This window comes from Athene noctua, chromosome 9 (genome assembly GCF_965140245.1).
Source record: "Athene noctua chromosome 9, bAthNoc1.hap1.1, whole genome shotgun sequence".
NCBI classification, from domain to species: Eukaryota; Metazoa; Chordata; class Aves; order Strigiformes; family Strigidae; genus Athene; species Athene noctua.
Window position 1 is genome coordinate 17,627,098 of NC_134045.1, and position 16,502 is coordinate 17,643,599.

General features: G+C 40.1%; 1 protein-coding gene across 1 annotated transcript in view; it reads right to left on the reverse strand.

Annotated features, from left to right (window-relative positions):
• Positions 1–6,778, reverse strand: part of CDH5 (cadherin 5) — a 31,049-nt gene extending 24,271 nt beyond the window's left edge. The window contains exon 1 of the mRNA XM_074913555.1: positions 6,647–6,778. The gene's annotated coding sequence lies outside the window, so the exon portion shown is untranslated. The remainder of the gene's footprint in view (positions 1–6,646) is intronic.
• Between the last annotated feature and the right edge of the window lie 9,724 nt (positions 6,779–16,502).

Consider the following 16,502-nt stretch of genomic DNA (forward strand, 5'->3'; position numbering starts at 1 on the left):
TTTTTTTCTTTTAAAGTACAATGTAGCTGTGTTTACAGCAGATAAGATTTTTTCTGACGTTTTCCCGCAACAAAAGCTCAAGAGCAAAAGTATCTGTTTTGAACACAAGCATCATGCACAGGTCACAATAATTGATATTTATTGTGCTAACAGTAAGCTGAAGCAGAGAAACCATGTTTTAGCTGGCTGTGTGTTCTGATTCCTTTGCCCGAGTTATTCTACTGAGTAACTGAATGCGTTAATATTTCCTCTGAAAGTTAATTTTGTGGCAGATAAAGAAAGCATGTACATATACATAAATCTCTTGTTTTCTGGCTGGCCAAGAGTATAAAAAACCAGGGTGTGTCTGGACATATTTTGTTTGGTAATTAGTATTCAGTATTTTTCTCCCTTTTAAAAATGTCTAATTCAAATGTCAGTTCATTCTTCTGTGTTTCCTGCCCTTATTCAACTGGACTTCCAGACCAGACTTAATTAACTTTAAGACCTTTTCTGCCCACCCCTATAGTTACAGTATTTTCCTGGAACATTTCCATTGTCATAATCTCCATGTGTTGTGAAATGATACAAACGATATTATTGCTGCTCTTATGAATTCACAATGAACCTTTCAATATTTTTACCTACAGTTTAGCTCTTGTCAGGAAAATCTCATATTCAAATCAAAATAAATCTCGGGAAGCAGATTTCCAGTTTACACTGCTGGTAAAGGGAAGCTGGAGGGCCTGAAAATTCAGGCCTTAGACATAGGGATGAGGAAAGCTGCTGTAAGTTTTGTGACTTTTTTTAGAGCTAGACTTTTTTCTGTATGGATTTGTTTCCGTGTGGGAGTGATAGTAATTTAGCACAGTGTTGTGTTGTGTTTTGCTCCATTATCTATGCACTGGCTTAAGCAGGTCATTAGTCTGATGAATTTTACAACTCCAGTCTAGAGGCAATGAGGGAACCCGCACCCAGGGAGGGCTTGCTTCATGAAACAGATTGCAGCCATAGTCGGTGCTGGTTCCACATGCAAGATGTGACTGCAGGAGTGACCCTGTTTCAAGACAGGCCATGCTTTTGTTTACATGTAGTAAGAAGTTTTTGTGAAAGTGATAAAAGTGAGAGCTGGGGGCTTTCAGCTGGCTGACCCGGGGACGTTTCTGCTCACAGGTCTTCTCAAGCCAGCGCCCAGGATCTAGGCTGGTGGCTGCTGCTGCCCTGCTGCTGAGCCTGCATCCCCGGGGAGCTGATGGCTTTAAAATAACCCGACTGTTTGGGAAGTTCTTATTCACAGCAGTGCTGCACTTGTGCGTTTGCTGCCTGAATCTGAAACACAGCTGGAGATATTTCTTAAGATGTGGTGGAATTTTTTTTTTTTTCTTAGTTAGTGGCTGTGTAAGTGGAATGTTTATTTCTCCCACAGCTCATATTTTAGTCATGGCCACTGAATACTCCTTTCTTGTGCGAATGAAGCCTTTCTCTTCATCTAAAGAAGCCGAAGATCAGTCCATACAAGGCAGGTAATACAGCTCACCATTTCACAGCAGGAAAATGACCCAATATATTCCAAGGAGAAATGTGCCCCTTTCTTCCTGTTTGAAACTTAAGTCATCTCCAAGTGCAATTATTGGAGGATTCATTATCTATTCTAATCCTAAACTTTTACCAAGGCTGCTGCTGGCAATTCTATTGTACAAAATAAATGTGTTTGTTAAATGGTGCTACAGATGATAGAGCTCTGCAGTAGCTTTGTCACTGTCAAGTTCACAATATTGTCTTTGTAAAGTGAACCCATTACAAAAAGCATTCCTGCTTTTTGTGCTCTCTGCTTTCTGCCTTCGCTTCTTCATTTCTGTGCCAGATACGTGTTTTAGGGGGAGTGCATTAGTAGTCTGGATGATACTAAGATATGCATACTGGAGCAATATTTGTTTATGTTTTAATGACAGCCTAAAAACCTAAATTAACAGTTGTGAGCAAATAGACCATATATACAATTTCATTGTAGGTTTGGATTCATAGATTAGGTGGTGAAAAGTCTGATACCTTATTAGCACTATTGATTGGTTGGCCTAACCCTGACATGAGTAAACTGATTCTCCTGCAGACAGATAATATAGATCTGAAAGATAATGACAATAAAAGTCAGTAAGATAATGCAAATGTCCTCTGAATTCAGGTCTAAGACAGGAGGTAGGGGGAGGGAGTATCCCACAAAAAGAATGGAGAAGCTAACCCAAAATTCTGTGCCAGTGGAGATTCTGCCAATGAAGCTGAACCTATGACAGGAACAATTCCCATCAATGGCAGGATTTCCTATCATTTGCATGAAAGCAGCATTAGGCCCTTAGTCCCCTCAAGTGGTATGTTGCAAGGTAGACTTTGCACTCCTAGAGGATTTCCAGAGCACAGATTCATAGCAGATAGCATCATAAAAGGAAGGGGAAAAGGAAGACTGATCCTACCAAAGCATTGCTTAGAAATGTGGACAAAGGCAGGAGAAGGAATTCAACTGTATCCTCCAGACATAGTGTGGAAGTGGAATTTCCCTTTACTCTGTCATACACAATAAGGACAAGGGCCTGTGTGTGCTGCTGATAACCCACCTTGCACCCCGTGAGCTTTGCCAGGTGTCAGGAGGACCGTTCCAGATGTTGCTTGTGGGCTTGGGGAGAGAGGAGGATGCAGACAAAGGGATGACTTTGTTGGGTGAAAAGCCAGATGGGCTACTGCTCATTTGTGGAGACTGATAGTAGGCTTTTTAAAAGATTGTACAGTAGAAACAGGGGGCTCTTTCTCCTAAAGTTTTGACAGAAGATGTTGGTGAAATCCCACAGGAACAGGAGGGTTTTGATGACAACTAGACTGGAACAATAAAACTGACCTCTTTGGGTTTTGAAAAATGAAGAATATAAAACATTTCTGGTTTTGATCTACTTCTAGCTATGGTGGTGCTCTGTAACTCCTTGCATTTCAGATATCAATGTTAGGGCAGAATACTCTTTTTTTCTCCACCGGTCTTTTGGAAAGGTCCCCATATGATTTCTGCAGTGTGTCCCAGGTGACCATGCTTGCCTTTTCTCTAAAATATCAGTCATTTTTCACTATAAGTTCTGGACTCTTTAATGGATAAAACTTGGTAACACTTTCACATGCAGCTGCTAATCTTTTGTAAGACACTTTTGCTGTCTATCTCACACAAAAATACTTGTCTGGAGACAAATCTGCCGGAGTGTCCATCCACCTGCTTGATTCTTTCTGGTTTTCTGATTGTAAATGTTTACTTGGATGTACTCAGAGTACCAAAACCGAAGTATAGGCAGTGTGAACATCTTCAATAGGTGGATAAGTTTCCCCACTGCCCTTCCCCGTCTTTGCCCAGCCCTGGAAAACACATCTCTCTGCTGTTCCAGTTCCGATGAACGTCTGTGGGCTTTAACTAGCACCTGGGAGGGCTGGGCCACAAATCTTCTCACTGGCTGCCCAACAGATGTGTATAGACTCATGGCACAAATAACATCCATCTCAGAAGTATGTTACAGAGAGAACTTGAAATACTCAGCAAAATCTTACATTCAAAATATAGCTAGTTGATGCTTATTGACAAATCTGAAATTCAGATCAAGATGAGTGAAGTTCAGGTTCTCATTGAATGAAAGAGCTAATCTGTATTCTCGCTCTGAAGAATTGTAAACAGTTCTTTTTTTTTTCCTTTGGTATTTTGAGATCAGACTAATTTGCAGATTTTAGGAGGTAGGTGGCACATGCATTGGCGAGTGATGTGCATTCATTTCGCACATCATTATTCCCAGCATCAGTCCTGTTGGTGGGATTCCTGGGTTTGCAGTGGGCTTGGTGCTTGGGCCGAGGACAGGCCCTGGAGCAGGATGCCAGCAAAAATGGTGGCTCCTGATCATGACTGTGGCACCAGAGCATTGCCTGCTTTCTGTGTCTGCAGTGGCAGTACACCTGTGTAGGCCTTTTGAATGGAGTAGGGTGCTGAACTGAAGTCCACAGGTGGATTAAGCAAACTCTCATCATGGATCAACTAGTACCCAGCTCTGCATTTGCTAAGGTCTGTTCTCCTTGTTAAAATTCTGATCAGCTCTTCGTGTGTGGGGAATTGTTTTACCTTGGTGATTGTGAGCTGGGCATCTCTTCGCCCTAGCAAATCTCCAGTTTACAGAAATAATCACTGTCTGCTGTGTTCTAGGGTAGAAGGGAAACTAGATGTATCAGGGCTAAACTTTGAGGGGTTTTTAATTTGTAAACCCACAAGGATAAAAAAGGGAAATACATTTGTTTTTAAAAAAATACACGAAGGTGTTTTCCTGGCCAACAATTTCTCACAGAGAACCTCTTATTTTCTTCTTGGCACTAACATTTGAAGCTCTGAATTAAACTTCTAGAACCTGAGCAAAAACCAGAATTATGAATGCAAAATGACCATGAAGATTCCCTACAGAAAGCTCAGCTGCTGGAAATAATTGGTTACCTCTATTCTGTGAATCTTTGCATCTTTAGAAAATATAAAGTATTAGCTGGCCTGATTTAAGCCTGTAGTTCTGTAGACGAGTACCTTGACAAGAAAAAAGAATTTTTAGAAAGTTTTTCTGTTTTTCATTTGAAATATTAATTGAAGTAATTGATTTATGAATGCACAGTGAAGTCCTTTGTTCCCTAAGTGCTATAAATCAGAGGAGCTTCCAAACCATCCCCAGTGATTTTTACCTGTATCCTGTTTTCAGTTCTGTTTCACTCAACAGAGGCAGGATGTGAAACAAACCTGGCAACAAACCTGTTAACTGTTTGGGTGCAACTTTCTCTGCCTGAGCTGCATCTTTAGCCCTGGGCCCTGAATCTAGAGCTCTGCAAGCTGCAGATTGCTGAGTGATGTGTAGCTATTTCATGGCATAATTTCAGTGTTAGCATTTGTTTTAAAATGTTTAAGAAACAGTTTTATGATCTTATGTTAAAGAGCAAAGCTTTGGGAAATGCTCCTTTTTGCAATGCAGTACAGCTGTAGCACTTGGAAAAATAAAGCCCAGGTTTGTGGACAAAGCAGGAATGATTTGTTAATTAGGTTTATCTTTTTCTTTCAAATTAATTTGTTTTATGGTTTGTAGCTTCACATCTTCTCTATAGTATACTGTACTATCCTAAGGCTTTCATATGCTAAATTAATCCTGTGTCCTTTTCTCCTGTTGGTCACCCTTTATTTAAGAATAAAAAGTAACTCCCGGAGATGCTGCAGATAAATAGCCAGTCAGCATTTCTGTGATTTGTTTCTGGTGTATTGGTTGTTGTTACAAGGCACGAATTAACCTAAGATGAGAAGCTTCTGTAAATCATTGGACTATCCTTGCTTTTGTCTAATATTTTTTCCTACATGAACATCTATAATACTGTATGCTTTTACAAATGCTGATACAGTGATTTATAATCACCAAAGGCAGAGACACATTGATTAACTATATCTTTGTTAACTGCAGTAGTAACCAACTTTTAATATTTTCGGTAGCTAAGAACAGAACAGATTTTCTCACAGAAATCCATCTTCTTCCATATCTTTTTCCCTTGAATTTCTTTCTTTCCTTTATCTTTATTACAGCATGACAACCAGCACAGTAAGGTGCTGTGCACACTGACAGTCCCACTACTGCAGAATAGAGTTCTTACAAAAAAAGCAGTATCAGTTCATCTCTTATGCATAAACACTTTGTCTTTGCAAGCTGTACAGCAAACTTGTTAGCACAGGAACTTGCTACACTAACTTCAGGATAAGATAAAAGCTTTTTCAACAACTTTTTTGTATCAAGACACTGCTCATAAAATACCTCGTCAGAAAAAATGGTTTGTTTTGAACCACTGAGATCAAGAAAATTCTAAAATAAGTTACTGGTCTTTTAGAGCAGGGGCTGTAAAACCTGGTAGTCCAGAGTTAGTGTGCTAGAGTACCTGGGCCACTTTAAACTTGCGATTTAGGAAACCAAGTCACTGACATATTTATGCAAACTCCCCTCTAAGCCTTAAATAAATCTCTTAGCAGGAGAGATATGCCAAAGCTGACTAGTATACATGGTGGCTTTCACCTCCTCTTGGCATTGGTCACAATAAAGCCATATCACCTTAAAGACAGATACCAAGTCAGCCCTCATTTTGATAAAATATATTCCATCAAATCATAGCACAGCATATACCTGCTCACTCAAAAGAGTCCTAAGCCTGTAACTGTCCACACTGCAAGTGAAATCCTTTCCTAAAGGGTTTATGGGTGCAATTTACAGTATCATTTCTGTCCCTTTTCCATTGTGAATGAGCGTCAGCAACATAATCTGAATATTACAAAACAGAACTACAAAAACCCATAAAGTGTCTGTTCTTTTAAGCAATCTGGGAATATTGTGGTATAGCCCAAGAAAGCCAGAGATTTTCCTCTTCCAGTATCAACTGTAAACAGCTCTGCTGTTGTCTGCACTTAATTTGGTTTAAGTGCCATCAATGTTAGGCCCAAAGGATTCTGTTGATATGTATAAAATTCATAGCCTGGCTGCTGGTATTTCTTAAATTACATAAGACATTAGAAGAGATTTTTGATGGAGTTAAAAAAACCTTTGACATGGACTTCATAGCTGAAGGACAGCAAATAGCATTTATCTCTTACCTGAGTCAGCCTTGGTGGAGTTTCGGTTTGTTCCCAAATCAGGCAAACTAAAATCAACAGTATCCCAAAATGTTAAGCAGTATACAGAAAATGAAGATCAATTAGAATAATCCACTTCTCTTTTTGTTAAGCAATACTGGGAGTGTTCGACTCTCTAGTCTCCAAGGTTTTCCAGCTGGGAGTCAGCGTTTTCCTATCCTGCATCCCGGCATCCTGTTATTGTTCCAAGTCTTAGTAATACAGTGAGAAAGGGAGTGGAGGAAACAAGATAAACTTAGCCTTATTGTTGCGATAGGTACTTATTTGTTGCTGACACTAATGAAGGAGCTGAATAAAAAGAAATTGGCTTGGAGAGAAACACAAAAGTTTATGTTATTTAGTATCATTTTATAAAGAGTTTTAGGAGTTAGCAGACATCTGAATGGTACTTGAAAGTGTCTGATATTTGATCAACACGGACTATGCCTGTCTCACACAAACATGATTTTCAAAGCAGTTTGGAGATGTCCAATCTATAAGGATTTTTATACCTACAAGCGAAAAAGCTAGAGCCCTCAGATGAATGAGACCAGGTTCCTGTAAAACACTGTCAGCACTTGGATGTAAAAGTGAAATTTAACAGTATTTTTCACAGGTAAAGTTATGACCCCAGAAGTCAGTGTACAAGACAGTGTAGGTGGGCCTTTCAGAAGGAGGAAATGTTTGTAACATCTTGATTATGGTTAATTTTAAGTCTTGAGACCATTCAGGGCAGACAGAAGGGAAAGATTCAGCCTTTGTGTTAGATGCCTGGGGCTGACTTGCTGGGCAGTGGCAGCCTGAGGGAGGGAGGCTCACCAAAGAGCAGGCGTCAGTGTCTCTAATAACGTCACCCACATAAAATGTAAATCAGGATTCTGTTCAGTGAGCTCAACCTGATGGGCCAGTGGGCTTTTCTACAGCCTAGCCTGAGTACCCCAACCCTTCTGTGGGACTGTGATGCATTCTTCAGTGCCACCTGCCATTTTCTGACCTTGTCTGTGTGCTAAAACTGAACACGAGGGTGTATATCTGGCATTGTACAGTACAAATGGAAGAGGAATTTTTTTGCTAAATAATGCAGAAAACATGAGAAGTGTGGGACTTGACTCAAAACTCACTTTTTTTGAAACAGTTATAATAAATGTAGGCAAATGTTCAATGTATCTTAAGTAGGACTTTAAATAATCATGTTCCACAGTTAAATACTCCCTTGCCCCTATTTGTCATAACAGTCCAGCACAGGTGATGGCATTGATTTCCTGACTTGCTAGAAGGCCGAGGTTGGTTAGATTATTGTTTCACATTTTTATGATGTACAGCAGCAAAGATGAATGGCTTTAAAAAAAAAACCAAACCAAAACATTAATTATTCAGAGAAGTTAGGCAACTAATGAGAGACATTTTTCAAAATCTTACATAAGGAGACCAACTAGAGTTAAGTTTCCTTACAAGAAAATAAGCCATTCCTCTGTCGTTGCTGAGCGAAGAGCAGGGAGGATGTTGATAGGGGTTTTCCAGGGAACTGCAGTTATCAGGTCAGGATGTAGCTCAGTGATAATCTGGTACCTACAGCAGACAGCAGTCCCAGATACAATTTACTTTTGCAAATGACTTCAACTGTATTCACAACTGTTGCACAGCCTTTGATGTTCATATCTGTGGATTTGGGAGTAAGCATGTTATTTAGCTAATCTAAACAAAGGATGAGGATAAGAAAGCCCTTCACGTCTTCTGCTCAGAAACAGAAAAGAGAAAACCCCCATGTTCTCTATATATGTCCTGAGGCAACAGGTCTTGATTATTAAGGTCTGTTTTGATGCCTGCTAAGTAAGCTTTGTATTAGTTGGCTTGTTTTATCTCTACTGAAAAGTTCAAAGAATGAAGTGACAAAATTTCTCAAGGCATTTTCAGCGTGCTTTGTTTCAGAGCTCAATAGAATAACTGAAAACCATTTATAAGCATTTAGGAAGATAATTTAATTTAAATTTTAGAAACCTGATTTAATATCTGAAAACCTTCCACATTATGCTTTATAGATTTCATCTCTGCTAAACTGATTCTTTCAGTCTTCTTTCTGAATGAGGAAATGTCCATTGAGATTTTACTGTGTGAAGAACCTCTTTGCAGCCCTCTCCAACAGGTGGCAAAGCTCATAATGGTTCAGACCACCCCAGACCCTATGGTTAATCCCAGACATTTCTACTGCTCTTCTTCCTAGGCAGTGAATTTCATCACGTTTTCAAAGCTGCTGACTCAAAATTCTAGCAAGCAGGTTTTCTTGGAGTTCTTAGACTTTCAGACTTCCTTCTGTTTATCATTAGGGCCAAATCATAAGACTTTGGAAAAATTCCTTGGTGACTGGTGTCTTTTGCAAGCAAGGGGGTAATGTGTTAAACCAAATATTATTAAATCACACCAAGTTTTGCTATAATGAGAAACGTCCTGTTCATGATCAGACAACATTGGCAGGTATACTTACCTTTTAGGTGCCTCATTTTATGTATGAAATCTTATTTAATAGTCAAACTTCTGGAATTGAAGGGAATAGGTAAAAAATGACTAGAATCCTTAACATCTAACAACTTTCCACTACTCTGTGTGACTGATGATGTAGCTGGTGGCATGATTAAAAGGAGAGGTAATTATTTACTTGGCATTTCACAGTGTTTGTCTGCTGTTCCTTTTTCCAAATTACACTAGGCTTTTTTTATCGGTCTGTTCAGCACTGCCATACAAATTTTGTTCCATGTTATATCCAAGTGTCCCTACTGGATCATTTGCTTTTTTCCCTGAGGTTTTCCCACAGATATTCATTAGCTGCTGTTTTTTGGCTTTGTGGCACCAGGGTTAGATGTGTCTGGTTCAGATCAGCATCTCTTTCTATGAAACTTTATAATGTTAGCGTGTGTTATTTAATGATGGTGTCGGAGCAATCTTCCAGACTACTTATGCTAATAAAGTTTAAAATAGTCTATCCTTTCCTGGATAAAGGGGGTAAAACTCAGTTTTGCTTTGAAGGTGTTTGTGCATAGTTTGAATTTGACATTTCTGGGAATCTAAGATAATAACTGTCATCTTGCTACTGCTGAAAGGAATAATGTGTTATAATGGGCAGAAACAGAGCCCTCATTTACTATGCTAAATCTATTAAATTTGAGTGCTCTGACTATACACAGATACCTGTGAATGGGTTAGTATAAGTTAATGGAACTGATAACTGCGCAGAATAAATGTGAGATTAAAGCTTGCATCTTTCTTCAGAATTATATTTTATCTGGTGCTGAGGAAATTGGTCATGTGATCTGAAACTCTAGTTTCACTACTTTCTGCATAGCCAGCAAAGCAGGCTGCCTGTTATAATAATAGCTGTTGGTTACACCTTGTTTCAGTTTTCCACCATAGTGCTTGTTTGCTGTCGCATCTGGGCAGTGGTCTGTGAAGTTCCCCTCAAAGAATTCACGGAAACCATAGTTGTAGGAACAAGTTCGTTGCTTTCCTAACCAGTAAAATTGGTAGAACAGCCCATGCCTTTCACTGAGTGAGCATGGATTATTTTTTTTTTTTTTTCCTTTGCAAGTAATTCTAGTTAGGGTGAAATTCCACCTGATAAATAAGCCCTTCTTAATAAGCATGGTCATCAAAACCAAAGACGGTTATTGACACAGCTGCAACTAATGATGTTTTAATTTCTCAAAAGGAATTGTCCTAATATTTGACTCTCACTGGAGAAGGGCTTTACACTTGGCAATACAGCTCAAGAATGCTTTTGTAACAGTTTATAAAGGTTAGACCTCATATTCTATCTTGTTAAAGCCAGCATGTTACAAGCACTATGCACGTAAAGGTTTGCCAAGATTTGAAATTCAGTCACAGCAGTAATACTTTTGTCAGTGTTTTTATGACCAGCTAAGAATTATGATAGGGAAGAGTATAATCTTTCCTTTGGTTTTAAAAATAAACCTGAAGTGCTAATTTTGAACAGCTCAGATAATCATTGTAAAATCCCTCCCATTTTAAACGTCCCATTGTATCTGACTGTTGTCTGAAGCCTCTCTGGAAGAAGCATTACTTAAAGTTTAAAAAATAACAATTACTGCTCCATGTGGAAAGCATGATTTCTGCAGAACGTTTTGTTGTTATTTCTGGGACTTTTAATCAGGGCATGCAGTGCTCTTAGTCATTTCCACTTGGTAACTGTTTTCCTTTTTGTCACAGACTGAGGTGCGTATCCTGGAGTGAGTCTGACTCAGCTTCCTTTTGTCAGGTTTGTTAAACAAAATAATGTATCTCTGAATTTTTTGAATATAAGGTGTATTTAAAAAAAGTGCTGAGGAATTCCAGTTAAAGCTGCTGGAATTGGATGTTTGCTGGGGACATAAGATAGCATTTTTCTGAATGTTTTCCATAGTACAGTTACGGCTGTACCATATGCATTTCATTAAACTTGATCTCTCATAGAAGGTTAAATCCTGTGCTCCTTAATCAGGCAAATCTCCCATCACATATGAGACCTCTGGCTGCATAAAGACTAATGACTGCAGGATTTGACTCTAAAATGTTCAGCGGGGAATGATCCCAAATGATCTTGTTTCCTTGTTTGGAAATGACAGGAAAAAAGAAATGGTAGAAAAGACACCCATATAGTGTTAAAACTCTTAGTAGCACTCTGAGCAGGAGCTGTAAAATGAAACTGCCTCACCATTGAACTGAAAGAAAGGAATCATGAATCCCTTTGATTTGTTCACTGAAAACATAATCCACAGGGATTTTAACAAGCAAGCCTGCAGGCTAACTCAGGTACACTAACCCTGATATGTGATTTGAGTTTGAAGAGTAAGTCTAATGCAGAGGAGTGAAACTCATCAAAATTTTTCCAGGAATATTTTTGATAAACAATCTTGATTTCAGTGAAACTTTTTCACCCAATGAATATATCTGCTTTAATTGAAATGTCCCTTAAAATAGAAACTCAAACCAATATAATCTCTTCTCCTACTAAAACAAAAATGATGAAAATAATTACCTTTCATTCATTAACACTGCTGATTGTTTGTAGAACGAGCCCAGCTTTCACCTCTGACTGGTAATGTAAATGGGAAGTGCATGTTTTGGTGTGGAAGAGTTTCTCTCTCTGTTATGCCAGGTCTGAAAAGAGAGGGATAATTTCCATCTTAATTTCTGGTTCAGTTTGCAGTACCAAGTCTTTATGTCTGTGGCATTAATTTAAAAAACAAACAGAACCAGAGCCTGCAGTAGGTGACGGAGAGGTAGTGCTGTGGAGCTGCTGGGGCAGGAGGGACTGGGGAGGTTTCCTTCTGTTTGAGCCCTGTGCTCTCATCCTGACTGTGCTGCGATTCCTCGCTCTGTAAGGGATGCAGCGTATCAGGAGTAGGGAGCTGGAGAGAAGCAGGGATATGGCCTCCTCTCTTTCCTCCCTACACTATTTACATAACTGATATGCCCATCCTGAGACTGCCTTTCATTTGACATTCTCTTCATTAATGGGTCAGATGTTGCCAGCTGAAATGCTTGGCTGCAAGCTCCTGACTTCAGTGGTGGGGTGACCAAGGGTAGTGGATCTCGGTCCCTGCACTCAGCAACACTGGCTGTTTGACTTGTTCTGAAGTTCTGAATGCCTGCGAGGAAGCTCTAAACCAGAAGATTTTAGATAAACTTTTTAAAAGGTTGAAACAATGTTGATTTTCCTTTCAAAAAAGACTGAAACCTAGTTTTTCTGCCTCTTACTCTGTGAGAGCCTCAGGGGAGATAAAAAGTCAGATTACTGCTTGAACTGCAAGCTATATAGCAAATAACCATTCTAGACATTGGAGAGATGTCATCCCAAAAGCTGCAGCACACAAACAGCTCTGTGATGCTGGGATTCATGTGGCTAATCAAGTGCAGAAGGAGTTTTATCTTGAGAGTAAGATTTTACAGTATTGGGCTGAAAACAGCAGGGTGCAACAGAGTAGGTCACAGACTTGGGGTTCCTTTCGGAGTGATGTTGAGGTGCTGTTCACCTCAGTGTCTTTCCTAGTGCTGATGCACTGTACCCACTTGTAAACTTGACAGAGAAGGGATGTGTCTCACTAGTGCTTTGTTCCATGCCACATGAGTCTGTGAATAAACAAGTTCCTGGAAGGGAAGCTGCACTGGGTGTTTACAGGACATGGGATGACCCATATCTTAAATGCTTTCCTTGATGCCTCTTGAAGTATCTAGATTTTCCTTTTATCTTGCTACGTTGAACCTCCGGCAGTCCAGTGATTTAATCTCCATGCATGAAGTCACGCCACTAACATTAGCGTCTCCTGCACCAGGTCACAGATCATCTCTCCCTTCCCCCCAGTTTCTTCATGCAGGGGTGGGCAGAAGCGATCTGCTGCTGCGCTTGAAGCATCGCCCAGCAGTGCTGTGCTGTGCCCCGTTAAGGCGCACGCACACACAACCTCCCCTCGTCTCGCCGCTGCGCAGCCATGGCCCCTCTTGGAGCACAGTCTGCCAGCCCCAGCTGGTTGACAGATCACAGTTGGGGCTGGCCAGATCTCTCTGGCATATGGTTTCATAGAGGGGGAGAGAGGCTGCGACACCCTGCTATCGATGTGTGAGGTGCCAGTGAGGGGATGGAGAAGCACGAGGCATGGGGTCCAGGCTCCGCTGCACGGCACAGGCTGTGTGTGAGACTCCACAGGCTTCTGCTGTGGAGGTCAGATGGACTTGAGGCTCCAAATGCTGCCACCCTTTTCCCAACAGCACAGGATTTCAGAGTGGGGGTTTGTTTTGTTAAAATAGCACATGGGAAAAGGGAAGGAGGTACATGTGCTTTCTATAAAAGCTGTTCATGGATCTGTCCGCTGGGCTGAGTGTGTCTGAGCGCTCGCCAAAAGGAGGGTGGAGAGAGCTGCTCTGAAAGAATTCTTGCTGAGGGGTTGAAGTCTGGGAGCCAATGCACTAATGCCTTGTAAATTGGTTCAGTGACTTTTACTCATTTATATGCACTCCCTTTATTATACCCCCAGACCTAGGCTGCCTTATTTCTGGTTTTCCTGCCAAACACTGTGCAAATGCAGATGGTTTAAGTGTATCACTGACAGTCCCCCATGTATTGTTCCTGTTCTGCAGTCTGCATTGTGCCTCTTTTAGCCAGTGAGTGTATGTGTAAGAACTCCTAATGGCTTGGAAATCAGTCAGTAGATTTTTTTTTTCCCCAACCCATTGAAACTGAGCCATCCATGTGGAGGCAACAGCAGCTAGTATTTTACTCTATTTAAACACTGGAGGCCATTCTCTGTTGTGATGTTGTCCCCTTCTCTGCAGTGAAACTGCTCTGATTTGCACTAGTTTGAATTTAGCCATTGGAGTGGTATGTGAAATATAAAGTTTCAGCCTTTCCCTGGAACTGCTAAAATAGCATTTCATTCTTAACAGAAGAAATGTATTTACAATTGCATAAATAACTTCCTAGCTTCCTACAGCATGGGGACAATGCAAACCTGATGGAAATCCAAAGGTTTGGGTTTTCTTGTTTGTAATTTTGGTATAAAATAGTACCCTGCAAATAGTCAGGGAAACTAGGCACAGAGGTTGAAGGGCTTGGTCTATAAAATGCCAAATTTCAGTGCCTGTAATCTTTGCAATGCAGTGGAAAAGCCATTTTTAATCTTCTGGTTACCTGTTTGATGGTGTTGAGGCATGGGACTAGTCTCCCCAGCTATATGCTAACACTTCTGAGCTGTAAATATCTCATTGCAGCTCTCCTAACTGAGGGAATAATGCAGGATGAAAAATGTGTAATGAATAATGAAAAGACTCAAGCTTTAGGAATTAATGATTCATGCTGAAATATATCTGCCCTGGACAATTTTCTTTTGCTGATATTTCATCTTGAACGTACAATTGGTTATGCTGTGCCCATCCCTGTGCACTTTAACAGAGATTAAAAAGAATAAGAGTTGGTAACTAACATCCAAACAGAATCTCAAAGGAGAGAATATGTATATTGAAAAGCACAATGGAAAATTTAAGACAGTTAAATCCTTGCTTTGACTTTTCAGGAGTTACATTAATTTTGGAAATTCAGAAAAATAGAAAAATGATTGATGTTGCTAGTTTGCAAAGGTTGTGCATGAACACTTCTATTAGGATCTATCTTCCTGAGTGTGCTCCTGAAAAAATATGCCATTAAAATAACTTATTATGTAAAGATATATTTACACTAAACAAGAGGAAGGATAAATGTTTATGAATTAGTGCAAGTAGCTTTGCAGCTATTTTGACTTGTCATCAGTTTAATGCAGCAGAAAATTATGCTGATTTAACTTTAAAATTTTGTTTTGAAGAGAAAGTGTAATTTTAAAACACTTGATTTTCAAACCCCCCACCTTTTATGTATTATTTGCACACCAAGTGTAATATTGTGTAAATATGCTTCAAGTATCCATGAAATAAAATGGCTGGTAATTAATATTTTTTGTGCTACAGAACAACTCATAGCCTCCTCTGAAGGCTTCCTGAGGTTAAACCAGAGCAGTGGATCCTAAATCCAGACCCTTCTTTGACAGATGGCGCAGTTCAGCCAGAGCAGGTCTGACCCAGACCTTGACCCTGCCCTTCACTCAAGCCGGAGTTCTGTGACTGTTTCTGTGCTCTCTGAAGAAACCCCTGTGAATGTGAGGATCTGGCCTATTTGAATATTGGACTCAAATAGCCAGATGTTAGTGCATTTACTCCTCAAAGCTGTATATAATAGAATAGACTATTTCAGTTGGAAGGGACTTACCATGATCATCTGTGTCTGGCTTCTGCAAAGCTGGGCTAAGATCTCATTAGAAAAACTTTCTTATGACACTTCCAGTGTTTCCTGCCTGCGTTCAGATGACAAAGGAACTGGCTTTCTTGAAGAATTTTGTTGTTTCCTCTCCTGACCTTGGCTTGCGTCTGCAGGTGTGCAGCAGCACAATGAGAAACGCCTTCTACGTGTTTCCTTTAAATCTTCAGAAAGGTTGGTTTAGGGGAGGCTTGGATGAAATATGAGCCATTTCTAATCATCCCTGTGGGGTGTTATCACAGCTAGGGCTGCACGTAGGAAATGAGAGCAGAATCGTTCTGAAATGTAAGCATTAAATATGAGCAGATTTAAAAAATCTGGCTTCTTGGAAATGAAAAGGCACCTAACCCAACAGCAGTGAAATGCAGTGACTCAACAAGCTGGAATGTGCTGTTGGCTGTGGGTGATGATCTGTAGTGGCTTCCATCTGGGTGGGGGGAGAAAAACGTGTGTGGTGTGGCTCCAGAGAGAGCGTTTCCCTCGAGTGGGAGGGAGTCCTGACTGCGTGGGATTTCACTGTGGGTAGAAGTTGCCTTCTCCAGCCCAACATGAGACTGCGTGCCTAGCGCCGAAATAGAGAAGCACATCTGTGTGTCACAGAGTATTTCTTTCACATAAGCACTCTCTGACTGTCATGGCAAAGATTTTCTGTCCTATCTTATCTGGAGGAAAAAAAAAAAGCTGTTACTGCTATCATTACAAAAAATAAATTTGTTTTAAGAGAGGTCAAATTAAGACTAAAATGACGGGTACCTGAGCATGACTTGACAGTGGTGCTGCATCTACAGGCAGGCTGAGATATTTATACACTACATGAAAGCCTGTAACAAAATAAGCTTTTTTTTATGATGAGTCAGTTTACACTATTGGAGCAGACATGATCTCTGACAATTATGCAAGTGTAAATATAAAGAGCTTCTACTGAGGCTGTAAAAAACAGTTGTTTAAAGACTTACATTTTACAATAACTTGAATAATAGTTGAAAGTATGGATTTCCTTCTTTAGCA